At 44.1% G+C, this 11,588-nt stretch overlaps 1 protein-coding gene across 1 annotated transcript in view; it reads left to right on the top strand.

Moving 5' to 3' along the window:
- The first annotated feature begins 386 nt into the window (after positions 1-386).
- Positions 387-11,588, top strand: part of SCAF1 (SR-related CTD associated factor 1) — a 50,801-nt gene continuing 39,599 nt past the window's right edge. Inside the window, exon 1 of the mRNA XM_068241385.1 lies at positions 387-477. The gene's annotated coding sequence lies outside the window, so the exon portion shown is untranslated. The remainder of the gene's footprint in view (positions 478-11,588) is intronic.

The following is an 11,588-nucleotide window of genomic DNA, read 5'->3' as shown; positions in this document are numbered from 1 at the left end:
TATACAAAACAGAAAGTAAATCAGAAGTAAAATATATGATATATAATATAGATAGATGGAACTATACAAGCAGTAGTGAACCATTAGAGATTTTCTATGACTCATTTCCGTCCTGATGCATTGCATTCTGGGAGCCGCAGTGTGTCCTTCCCTTCCCTCTACCGCTACTCTCCTCCAGCGGCCAGGGGCTTCAAACTACATTTCCCGGCATGCACTTTTGCTATGCGTGAGCCGGCTGCGGACGTAGGGGTGCGGTGTTCTGTGGGAATTGTAGTACACGGCGAGCCCGGGGCTTCCTGAGCTACGCATCGGAGCGGTTCGGCACGGAACTACATGGCCCAGCATGCTGTGTGACTGCTAGGAACCCCTGGAGCAGCGGGGTAAGATGGCGGCCGCTGGAGGGATCGGACGGAGGCTTTTGTTGTAGAGCGGCTGGGGGGGATCCAGTGCAGGCCGGAGTGACAGAGCCGGGGGGAGGTGAGAGGAGGCCTAAGCATTGTGGCACCGGGAGCCGATGGTCACTATTTATCATTCTGCCTGATCTGATGGTCATCTGCACCACACACTGCATATGTCACCATTATCAGCAGCACTGCAGGGGCTGTACACCGTCATCTGTGCAATGTGTGTATGTACTGTACATTATATAGCTGTATATTATGTCTGATCTCACCATTATGCACTGTTTATGGCATTAATATCACCAGCACTGCAGGGGGCATCTGTGTAATGTGTGTCTGTACCACATTATATAGCTGTACATTCTATCTGATCTCACCATCATACACTGTTTATGGCATTAATATCACCAGCACTGCAGGGGGTATCTGTGCAATGCACATGTGTATGTATAATGTACATTATGGCTAAACATATATATATATATATATATATATATATATATATATATATATATGTGTCTAATTGTACCAACGTACACTTGTATGTTATACATTATAGCGTACACTTGTATGTTATACATTCTAGCTAAATATATCTTTATTATTTCATCATGCAGTGTTCATGTCACAATTATTGCCACAACACTGTAGGGAGGCTGGCTGTACACTGGCACTGTTACACCCACTCCATGTGTCTGTATAATATACCTTGTTATACATCTTTATATCATCTGATCTTACCACTATACACTACTTATGGCATTAATATCACCATTACTACAAGGAAGCATCTGTGCAGTGAACCCATCCCATGTGTCTGTGTAATTTACATTAATACATCTTATCTATATAATAATATATAAGTCTGGTGGTACCAGTATTTACTTGTATATTAAACATTGTAGCTATAATCTATATCACTATGCACTGTCCATGTCATAATTATTGCCAGTACTAAGTGTGGGGGAGTATTGCCTGTACACTGGCATCTGTGTGTTATACCCACTCCCTATGTCTGTATAATAAACATCTGTGTATTATATCTGATCTTACCACTATACACTGTTTGTTACCATTATCACATGTTTAATTTACCATTATCACCAACACTACAGGGGGCATTTGTGCAGTGCACCCATCCCGTGTGTGTATGTATACTTTACGTTATGGCTATACTATACAGTAGATTATGTAGGGTCGAGGAGTCGGAGCAATTTGGGGTACCTGTAGTGGGTGGGTTCAATAAACGTCGGAGTCGGATGATTTTTTTTTTAACCAAATTCATAGCCTTTGAAAAAATTCAACTAAGGAGTCGGAGCAATTTTGGGTACTCTGAGTCGGATTTTTTTTTACTTACTCCACAGCCCTGAGATTATGTATGTGTGATTGTACCAGTATACATTATAGCTATACATCTATGTGTTATATAACCATGCACTGTTCACGTCCTAATTATTGCCGGAGCACTGTAGGGGGACTTGACTGTACACTGACATCTGTCTGTTACACCCACTGTGTGTGTGTATGTGTGTGTGTACAATATATCTATGTAGTGTGTGTGTGTGTGTGTACAATATATCTATGTAGTCTAGAGCCAATTTAGGGGGAAGCCTATTAACTTATCTACATGTTTTTGGGATATGGGAGGAAACCCACACAGACACAGGGAGAACATCAAAAGCTGTGCAGATAGTGCCGGTGTAATGTCTGATCGCGCTGCCCGGAAGCTTCCTTCCACACTGAGTAGCACGCATGCTCAGTGTGAAGTTAGTTATGCTGCTGATGGTAAAATATTAAATATCTTCACTCACACATCATACACTCTCCAAATTTTCAGGGTAGGGAGGGAACCCCCAGAACGACCTCTATACCAAATTGCAGCCCCCAAGCCCGCTGGTTCAGGAGATAGATTACAGAAACCTATCTCGGGAACCAGCGGATCTCGGGGGCTGCAATTTGGTATAGAGGTCGTTCTGGGGGTCCTTTCCCTACCCTGAAAATTTGGGGAGTGTAAGAGGTGTGGGGGCGAAGATATTTAGTATTTTACCTCCAGCAGCATCATTCAATAGGAAATGTGGCCGCACAGTCTCCTACTGCGCATGCGGGGCAGCGCAAATCAACAGACAGCGTAATCAGACACAACACTGGATCTTACTACTATATACTGTGTATAGGTCACCATTATCACCAGCCTGGGAGGTGCCCTGTACATTATCATTTGTGCACCACATTTACACCTATTGCATTTGTTTTTCTATTTATTAAAACAAATGATTCCACTTTAAACTTTATGTAAGTCGCCATCACACTACACCGCACCATCTGTTGTAGTCACCTCCCCCATCACATCTGTGTTTCAGGCTGGATTCACAGTAGTCAGTTGCATAATTCACACGATGTAATGAGTGTGAACTGCAATGGAGACTGGCTATAGACTCTAATGCAAAGCTTGCATGCAGCATGTTGGAAAAAAGCAATTAGTTACAATGCAGAGGTGTCAACAGCCCAATAGAAATGTATGGGCAGTGAGGTGACATGCAGAATTATTCTGCAACACAACTGAGCACCATGAACAGAGCCTCAATGTATGTCTTTTTTTTCTTTTAAATTCTGTCTGTGTTATCTTTCCACTGTACACTGCCTATAAGGAACTGTTACTATGATCACCAGAGATGCGCTGAAAGGCAACATCTGCGCAGTGCTGTTTAGCTATATCACGCAGTCTAGTTTAGGGAGCCCAGCAGGTAACATCATAGGAAAATTCCATTAATGTTATTGTGTGGACAGGACTAGGGATGGTCAATGAGATCAGGGCTGTGGAGTCGGTACAAAAATCATCCGAGTCCTCAGTTTATGAAACCTCCGACTCCAGGTACCCAAAATGGCTCCGACTCCACAGCCCTGAATGAGGTGCAAATAATTTCGAGTTGATTCATTATTATGATTATGAAAATGTATCTAGCTTGAAAATCAGTCAAATTTTACCTCAGCAGGATTTGATTGGTTCATTTTCAAGCTACATACATTTGCATAATACTGCATCAACACCAAATTATTTGCATCTTATTGACCATCCATAGACAGCACCTTCTGGAACTCCTAGGTTTCAGATAGGTTGTAGTAAACTATGCCCATGTTATGTGGCCATTCAACGCTTCATGCTGTGGATGGTGCTGTGATTGGTGAACTGCTTCTTATGAGGTTTCCTGCTGCGTCTCCTAAACTAGACTAGTGCTGCTATCAAATCTATGGATCGGTATATGTCTATTATCCTTCATACTAGATCTAATCAATTACTCTATACACCAAAACTAGCCATTATTGCAAGTTAAGTCTATACACCATCACTGCGTATTCCTCTATATTGTGTGTATGCTTTTATGGTCTGATATCACAGCCCCAATCAAGATTTTTTTTTATATGCATTTAACATAACATTATCTTAAAGAGAAACCATGAGCAAGAATTGAACTTTATCCCAATCAGTAGCTGATACCCCCTTTTACATGAGAAATCTATTCCTTTTCACAAACGGATCATCAGGGGGCTCTGTATGTCTGATATTGTGGTGAAACTCCTCCCACAGGAAACTGTGTGGACCACGGTACTGGCAGTCTGTGAACCTCATTGCATTGTGGGAAATAGCTGTTTACAGCTGTTTCCAACTGCCAAAAAAAAGCAAGCAGCAGATACTTCCAGTGACATCACCTGCCAGCAGTAAAAATGTCACCATGTGATAAATGTCAGAATGTAAATCAGGGAGAGGATAGCTTTTACAATGGGCAAACACTAAATCATTTATACATAATTATTGTAAAAATGGAGCACTTTTTTAAATTACTTTTTCACAGGAGTTCCTCTTTAAATTATGCATAAACTTATTAAAATATAATCTCTGTAAAAAGACATAAACAATTGTGGCATCAATTTATAGATTTTTATAGTTTCCTCTTCAGCAACAGCTGCCTGCTCACTCTGACAGCTGAAGCCCCACCTCTTTGCTGATTGGCCTATTGTGGCTGTCAGTCCTTGGTAGGGAGGCGTGGCACCAGACTGGCTGAGGGGGATGCCAGTAAGTAGGGAGCTGAATGTTTTTACTGAGGAAGATGAGAAGATCCGCTGCAGCTGATATCTTTCTTGTGTAAATATTGGATCTCTTGTTTTTCTACAGAATGTTTCTATATGTATAATTATTATAAAATAATACGATGCGTATAGGATATTATTAATTTTAAGTAGATAATTATTGGATTTCTGGTCGCTTGGAAAGTGACTCTGACCTGTTTTTATGACCAGATTTGAACTTCATCTAAAGGTTACCAGATAATTTTTTATTTTTTTTAAAGGGTACCTAAAGTGAATGAAAACTGCCCAGTTTAACTTTCCTGGGGCTTCTTCCATTTCACTATATAGTCCTTTAAGTCTCTTGCTGTCTTACCCCGTCTCATTGTGCCAAAAGTGCCCGATTTGCCGCCACAAAGTCAACAACGCATTCCCGTCGGAACTGCCGCGGAAGTAATTTAAGTCAATGGGCAAAGCATACATTTTAAAGAGAACCCGAGGTGGGTTCTAATAATCCTATTAGCACACAGAGGCTGGTTCTGCATATAAAGCCCAGCCTCTGTTGCTATACTGTCTCCGCCCCCCGCGCTCTGCCTGCCCCCATAAATCACACAGCCATGCTAGCAACATCGCTATCTGGCTGTTTACAACTACCCTGTCACTCTCGCCACTCCCCCCGCCTCCTCTATGTCGCTACTCCCCGCCTGTGGCCCTTCACTCCCCGCTGATTGGAGGAAAGGGACGCAGGTGGGGAACAGAGAAATATAAGAGGCAGGGGAGCGGCGAGAGTGACAGTATAGATGAAAACAGGTGGCTATCGACACGCTGCGTGGGGGTTAGCAGAGCACAGGGGGGGCCTAGGAGGAAACAGTATAGAAACAGAGGCTGGGCATTATATGCAGACCCAGCCTCTGTGTGCTAATAGGATTCTTAGAACCCATCTCGGGTTCTCTTTAAACACGTTGGCAGCGCGGAATGACAGGAAAGCCGGGAATCCCAGTGACCTACTTCCTTTCCAGCAGGGAGTACAACACTCAGCCAGATATGGGGGTGGGGCGTCGCTATGCATATGATCCTGTCGGCACAATCTGCCACCGAGTCAAATGAGGTTTTCAGTAATGGGGGCGGAGCATCGGAACGCTATGGCCAGGTGAAAAACCCGCCTACGGTCTTCTTGAGTGAGAAAACGGAAAACTGGTTTTATTTCTGTCTGTCCTTGTTGAGAAACTTTCATTCCTTGTACATGGGACAGGAAGCCGAGATAAATCGGTTACAGCGGACCTGAACTCAGAACTTCCTCTCTGCTCTAAAACAGTGTTTCTCAACTTTTTCGACCCAAGTACCCCCTACCGCAATTCAGTTCCAGCCAAGTACCCCCCCCACGTGTGTGTGTGTATATATATATATATATATATATATATTATACCGCAGGTATAGGTGCCCCCAGTATAGATAGATAGCCAGGTATAGGTGCCCGCCCCCAGTATAGGTGCCCTCAGTATAGCTAGGTATAGGTGCCCCCAGTATAGCCAGGCATGGGTTGGTGCCCACAGTATATATATATAGGTATAGGTGTCCTCGTTATAGCTAGGCATGGGTGCCCCCAGTATAGCCAGGCATGGGTGCCCCCAGTACAGCCAGGATTGGGTGCCCCCCAGTATAGCCAGGCATGGGTGCCCCCCAGTATAGCCAGACATGGGTGCCCCCCAGTATAGCCAGTTATGGGTGCCCTTTGTACAGCCTGGCATGGATGCCCTCAGTATAGCCAGGTATAGGTGCCCCCAGTATAGCTAGGTATAAGTACACCCAGTATAGCCAGTCATGGGGGTCCTTAGTACAGCCTGGCATGGATGCCCCCAGTATAGCTAGACATGGGTGCCTACAGTTTAGTCAGGCATGTGTGCCCAAAGTATAGCCAGGAGGGGATGCAGCGCAAAATGGGGGAGCATGCCCACACATAGCGGCGGGGAGGGGGGTCCACTCCACCCTCCCTCACCCTCACCTTGGACTCCCCCCGTCAGTGCTTCCCCCTCCGACAAGCATTAATAGCAGACAGTGGTGGCGGCATTGTAAAAGGAACGCACACTTACTTCTGCGTTCCATGCCGGAGGTCCGATCTTCTCTGAGCCTGACACTACTTCCTGATACACAGGAAGTAGCGTCATCGCTGAGAGAGAAGGACCTCTGGCGTGGTACGCGGAAGTAAGTCCGCTTTCCTTTTACCATGCTGCCGCCGCTGCTATTACTGCGTGTCGGAGGGGGAAGCGCTGACGGGGGAGTCCAAGGTGAGGGTGGGGGGAGTGGACCCCCCTCCCCGCCGCTATGTGTGGGCATGCTCCCCCGTTTTGCGCTGCATCCCCTCCTGGCTGCGTACCCCCAGCTATGGTCTCGCGTACCCCCTGGGGTACGCGAACCGCGTGTTGAGAAACACTGCTCTAAAAGATAAGCAACAGCATAATAACCTTTAAGAAAAAACATTTCTTTGTTACAGCTGATACAAATTCTGCAATAAATCTGCAGTGTGTCTACTTCCTGCTTTTTTGCAGCCGCTTGCGGCTGCGGATACACTTGGTTAATGTATCTCAATGGGGTGGTTCACACCAGAGCGGGAGACCTTTTGCAGAAACGCATACTCTGGGGGTGAGGCATTTTTTGGATTGCGGAGGTGTTTCTGCCTCCAATGTAAAGTATAGGAAAAATGCAAACCGCTCTGAAAAACAGCAGATCAGAGCGGTTTGCCAGCGTTTTTGTTACAGAAGCTGTTCAGTAACAGCTTTACTGTAACAATATATGAAATATGGTACACTGAAATCCTCAGCAGCAATCCGCAAAACGCCTCATAAAAATAAAAAAAAGCTTTTTCAAAATCTGCTAGCATTTTGCAGATCTGCAAGCGGGTTTTGGTGTGCCCCAGGCCTTATTGATAAAATCCTGTGTTTACAAATTGGCTGCTCTGCCATGGCAGCCAGCTGACACAGACAAGGGATTAATTTACAGTTGTGATTAGTTACAGATGATAAAGAATTAGACAGGCTAAAGTCTCTAAATACATACAGGGTGCATTTCCCTATATTTTCCTCCGGTCCTGTGCAGAGTTCAGGTCCCCTTTAAGGGGACCTGGTCAGCATTGGCTAACATTGTGTTTAATGTGCACCCAATCTATCCAGTTTTTCTTTTTTTTTTTTTTTTTTTTTAAATAAGTTTGGAACCAAAAATAAAGATACAGGTATATCTGGAGGCAGATTTAAGATAATCAAGGAAAATGTAATCCAAACGATCGCTACAATACATTTTTACATATCAAGAAGGCAGGCCCCCAATTGAAAACAAAACAAAACAGGCAGGCACTTTAAATACAGTGGACAATAATGATATGGAAATTCAGTCACAGTGTTGATAGTAACATGAGTAAATAGTTACACAGGAGTATAGTACGTAACCAATTGATACAACAGTTACATGGGCCAGGTATATACATGTGTGTGTCTCTATAACTGAAGCTTGAGCCAAAGAGAATTGGTCTTGAAAAATGTGTGCATTCTAACTATTGCTGATTTAAAAAGTGCCAACAAATTATGACACTGTACAAAGTAAGACCTGCTTCCTTAATTCCCTAGTCTCCCCAGAGGTAGAGTCAATGGTTCTTTATAGATTATTATTATTTAGTATTTATATAGCGCTGACATATTACGCAGCGCTGTACAGTGTGTGTGTGTATATGTATATGTATATATATATATATATATATATATATATATATATATATATATATATATATATATTATTTATTTATTTTTTCACTAACTGTCGCTCAAAGAAGCTCACAATCTAATCCCTACCATTGCCATATGTCTATATTATGTTGTGTAAGTACTGTAGTCTAGGGCCAATTTAGGGGAGCCAATTAACTTATCCGTATGTTTTTGGAATGTGGGAGGAAACCCACGCAGACACGGAGAGAACATACAATCTCTTTGCAGATAGTGCCCTGGCTGGGATTCGAACCAGGGACCCAGTGCTGCAAGGCGAGAGAGCTAACCACTACGCCACCGTTCTGCCCTAGATAGATGATTGGGTTGTTAGGGCTCTATATTTATTGATGCCGCTAGAAATTACCTTAGCACCAAACTAGATTGGTAAACAATAGCTTGCGTACAGTTCAGTCTTCTCCCCCAGGCTCTTTTAGCCGGGTGTTCCACCCGGCTAGTTTTGGTGAGCACCCGGCTGTCATCGGCTAACCACCTTCTCTACTGTAAGCAGCGAAGCGTCGGCTCTGCATTCTGTCATCTCCCCCCCCCCCCACCACCCACTCGGCTTCTTCTTCCTGCCACCTGGTTACTTTTTCATGCCACCCGGCTGCAAAAGAAATTCTGGGGAGAACACTACAGTTGGCTCAGTTATCGGTTATTTCCTAATGGCTGCAGAATTCACATCCGTATGTGGGACTGTCGGTTTCATCCTAATTTTAGCCTGTGAGTAATGATATTCCTATGGGGCTCTACAGTGAGTGCAGTGTGGTGGGTTCCCGCGCAGTAATTCACAGGATGCAGTGGGATAACAGGGCAACGCGTGCATCTACAGTGGGAGGGAATTGTAGCGTATGCTTTACTGCATGGTCGCATACTTTTCAGCTTTGTAGCATTGCAATTTGATTAATTTGACAGGCTAAACTCTAAATACATACAGGGTGCATTGCTCTGTTTTCCTTCTATCCTGTGCAAGAGTTCAGCTCCACTTTAACCTTGTTGTATTGTTCCCTCAAGATTATTGCTCTACTTGTAAGTTTGTGGATTGTGCCTCTGAGGGGAATGCTGTATGTTGTTTTTTTTTCCTCTTTTTGTTTAAAAAAATGCATGAACTTCTCCCCTGGTCAGTAGTGCAGTTATGCTGCAATACTTGTTTTGCTCCCCTATTGAGATTTGACAACTCCTGGCTACTTATTTACATCTGCTGTTCCTTTGCCAGCAGATTACGATCATTTGATTGTACAGGAATTCATTGAGCATAAAGCAAGCAGGGAAGACCTGTGAAGCCGACAGGGCAGGGACCTCCCTATATTGTTTCTGCTGTACTTTATCATATGAACATGTACCAGTATTGGTGATATGTGTACAGGCTGACAGCAAAAGGTACAGCACAGTGGCGTAGTGGTTGGCACTCTCGCCACTGGGGCACTATCTGCATGGAGTTTGTATGTTCTCCCCGTGTTCCTCTGACATCCCAAAAACATACAGATAAAGTTAATTGGTTTCCCCCTTAATTGGCCCTAGTCTATGATACATCCACCACACTATACATAACCATAGGACTATGGTAGGGATTAGATTGTGAGCTGCTTTGAGGGTGGTGATAAGACAATATACTCTGTACAGCGCCGCGAAAGATGTTGGTTCCAACCGTGCCATATAAATACATAATAATAATAATAATAATAATAATAATAAGGAAAGCACAGGTAGACAGTAGGATGGAGTCCTGTGTATTGCTTAGCATACAATTCACATAACAGAAACATCTCTGTTAACGAATGAATCATGTCAAAGGTGTGAGCTGCTGATCACTTACCCAGCAGCTGAAAGTTAAAGGGGTTTAATCCCCAGCTCTCCGGCCGCGGCTTCCACAGTAAGGCCTGGTGCACACCAAAAACCACTAGCAGATCCGCAAAATGCTAGCAGATTTTGAAACGCTTTTTCTTCTTTTTCTGCAGCGTTTCACCTAGCATTTTGCGGTTTTGTGAAGCGTTTTTGGTGTATTAGAATTCATGTATTGTTACAGTAAAGCTGTTACTGAACAGCTACTGTAACAAAAAACGCCTGGCAAACCGCTCTGAAGTGCCGTTTTTCAGAGCGGTTTGCGTTTTTCCTATATTTAACATTGAGGCAGAAACGCCTCCGCAATCCAAAATCTGCAGCAGCCCGGGAGTATGCGTTTCTGCAAAACGCTTCCCGCTCTGGTGTGCACCAGCCCATTGAAATACATTACCCAAGCGTATCCGCAGCCGCAAGCGGATCGCAAAACGCAGCCGAACCGCTCTGGTGTGCACTAGGCCTTAGAACCTATTTCCTCTACGCCTGAATCGGGGCCAATTCTCCTGTGTTTTTCCGCATACGAGAGGGGCGGGGAAACACTGATTATCTAACCAATGGCAGCGTTCTGCACACAGTCTTGCAATTATAAAAAAAAATATTAAAAGTCCAAAGGGGTTAATAGTTTTGTGTTGGCCATACAGGCATAGTTTTTCACTTGTGGCTTCACGAACGATTTCTATCTGATCCGAATCTGATGAGAGAAGGATCTAGTCACACCATAGACACACATTGATTATTTACCCACCCCCAACAGAAATCTATTGGAAATCGTTCAAACAGCAGTGTTGCGATGCCTCATGCAGTTCCCCCACCATGGGCCCCGTCCATCGACTGCCACTCCCACCCCATCCACAATCGACTGAGATTTTCTATCCTGTTCAATTGATTGTAGCCCAAATTCATTCAGAATTGTTATCGATCAAACACGTTGTGCAATGGATTTCTGTCAGATTCAAACAGGAAAATCTGTGTGTGGTGTGCTTTAGTTTTATTTTCTTCTGCAGGCCTATCGGTTACAGAGCTCTGCAGAACTCTAGCTGCTGAGATTGACCTGTTATCACTGAATGCAGGAGATAAGAGCTCAGAGAGAATCTGAAAGCTGCAAAAGACAGAAACTGTGCAGTGTTCTCCCCAGGCTCTTTTAGTCGGGTGCTCCACCCGGCTAGTTTTTGTGAGCACCCGGCTGTCATCTGCTCACCTCCTTCTCTGCTGTATGTAAGCAGAGTTGTGCAGAAAAGCGCCAGCCCTGCATTCTATCATCTCGCCCCACCCGGCTACTTATTCATGCCACCCGGCTGGAAAAAAAAATCTGGGGAGAACACTGCTGTGCAGTCTAGAAATAGCAAGGTGATGCTTACAGATTGAAGTGGATTTCACACTAGAACTGTCTTTGGCATGATAGCACCTCCCACACTAGCTGAAGGGGAACAGGGAGAGAATCAAATCTTTTATACAGATGACATTACTTTTGACCCGAAGACAGATTGGATAAGTGTGAAGATGGTAGACAGGTTTGTATTGTACTTTATGCTAGATG

Source organism: Hyperolius riggenbachi, chromosome 6 (genome assembly GCF_040937935.1).
Source record: "Hyperolius riggenbachi isolate aHypRig1 chromosome 6, aHypRig1.pri, whole genome shotgun sequence".
NCBI classification, from domain to species: domain Eukaryota; kingdom Metazoa; phylum Chordata; class Amphibia; order Anura; family Hyperoliidae; genus Hyperolius; species Hyperolius riggenbachi.
The sequence above is the reverse complement of the archived record's forward strand: the minus strand, read 5'-3'. Positions and strand labels throughout refer to the sequence as shown.